The following is a 2035-nucleotide window of genomic DNA, read 5'->3' as shown; positions in this document are numbered from 1 at the left end:
CCGTAGCGGGGACCGGACTCACGGTCCTCCTTCCGACTCCACCACTCGCCTACAACTCCACACCCGCTTCTGTGGCCCCGCTCTGGCTCCTGAGAGCTGCACAGGCCAGAAATCTAGCCAGAAAGGGGCTGTGGGTCCTGGTCCCAGCTAGTCGTAGCCAACCACGCCGTCCGCGCTCCGCAACGCCCGCCCCAGCTCACCTTCCCCGATGGCAACTGGATGGCCCCAGAGACCTTCTGAGGCTCCCGTCTACTTCCCCTGCGGAAGACAGGTTGGGGCCCCTAAGCCACAAAGACTATGCGCAGCAAGAGGTCTTCCAGCGCCTCTCTCCCTGCGCCTAATTGTCGCTGGCCATGGAGGGGACCACAGCCTCTTCTGGCCGGGGTCTTGCTCCAGCCCCATCGGCCCTCTGGCGCCCTCACGGGGCAGGGGAGCTGAAGATGGCCAGCGGGGAGGCCACGCGGTGCAGCAACAGGCTACAAGCCCGTGGCTGGTGGTACAACTCCTAGAGCTCCTAGGACTTCGCTCTGTCATAATACCTCGGTGGTGCATGGGTGGTTCAGTGGTAGAATTCTCGCCTGCCACGCGGGAGGCCCGGGTTCGATTCCCGGCCCATGCAGTTGTCACCTTGCCTTTTGGTCCTGCATCCCTAACATCCAAGGGCTGTCTATGCCCTGCCTCCTTGGTCCACAAACACTCCTGCCTTGGGCGCCAGCTCTTGCCAATGGCCCACCCCTCCCCGGTTTTCTCACTATCCCTGACCCTTTCTGCGTCCTCCTCCATCTCTTTTCCCTCCAGACCTGGCCACCACTGGCCACGCACTGCCCATGCTTCCCTGACCGGGGCTTATTTCTGTCACAGCGCCCCATGAAGTCTCTATTTCTCATGGCCCTTGCCTGGACCAGCTCCCTCTGGCTCTGGGGTCTCATCTAGAAGGTTTCTCAGCACATCCGCAGTTAGTCAGAGAAGGGAGCCTCACCACTTGATAGGCACCCTGGGAGCTGTCGGCTGGTATGGGGGCTGGGGGTACCCTCGGAGCCCACCGGCTCTGACCAGAGCTCAGTCCCACCTGCCGGATTTCAGCCCATCCTCCCAGCCAGCTGGCTCCCCTGCCTCCCCACCCTGATCCCCAGCCCCTACACACACACACACCGCACCCCTACTCCACACCCCTACTCCGTGGCACCCCTCTCTACTGTCCAGGGATTCCCTTGTCCCAGCCCCAGCTCTCTCTAGGGAATCCTCAGAATCAGGGCAGCTCCCACCCACCAGACAGGAGTCTCCTCATGCTAATTGCCCCCCCATAAGAGACAGGATGACCCCTTTACCCCCACCCCCAGCCCCCAGCATCTGCAGAGTCCCCCACAACTGACCTCTGACCAACCAGGCCCAGCCCCTCCCCTGTCCAGAAGGCTGGAGCTCCACAGGGACATACTGGACTCCTCCTCCCGCCTCCCAGCACCGGGTATGGGGGAAGAGGGGTGAGTGGCTGGCCTGGGTCGGGAGGGAGGTGAGCGGGCACACATGCCTTTGCCCTGGTTATGTTTCTCATCCTGGGCCTTTCTGGTCAGACCCCCATTAGATTCATCCTCCCACCTCTGCCTGTCTTCTTGCCCCCCACGGCCAGGGGACTCAGGTCCCACCAGCTATGCTGGCGTTCCCTCCAAAGTCACAGACGTGCCAGCACCCAGGTGCGCTCAGGAGCCCACACACCTGCTGTCACCAGTGGTGATGGCAGTGGCACTGCACCAGGCACGGTGCACTCCCACCTGTCTGCTCGCCTCCTCTCGGTCACAGTGGTGAGCTGACGGACAGCAGGCCCTGCGGGGGCACGCGCAGGCCTCTGTGGCAGTGCTTGGCTCCCAGGGTAATCTGCGTGTCCCGTGTTCGTGTTCTGTGCTGGCTGTGAGAGTCGCTTGTGCTGTGGGCCGAGGGGCGAGTGTTGGGTGTATCCAGTGGGTGTGTGGGTGCGGCAGTGGTGAGTGGGTGGGCTGATGGGCTGGGAGGAGAAAGATGGCCCTCTTGGTGGGCTTTG

The 2035-nt window shown here is 62.9% G+C and overlaps 1 non-coding gene across 1 annotated transcript; it reads left to right on the top strand.

Moving 5' to 3' along the window:
• Positions 1 to 548: 548 nt before the first annotated feature.
• TRNAG-GCC (transfer RNA glycine (anticodon GCC)) lies at positions 549 to 619 on the top strand. Its single transcript has one exon. It is a non-coding gene; the product is annotated as a tRNA-Gly (tRNA).
• The last annotated feature ends 1416 nt before the right edge of the window (positions 620 to 2035 follow it).

This window comes from Tupaia chinensis, unplaced genomic scaffold (assembly GCF_000334495.1).
Source record: "Tupaia chinensis unplaced genomic scaffold, TupChi_1.0 Scaffold000070_1, whole genome shotgun sequence".
Lineage (NCBI taxonomy): Eukaryota > Metazoa > Chordata > Mammalia > Scandentia > Tupaiidae > Tupaia > Tupaia belangeri.
This window is presented reverse-complemented; position numbering and strand designations above follow the sequence as displayed.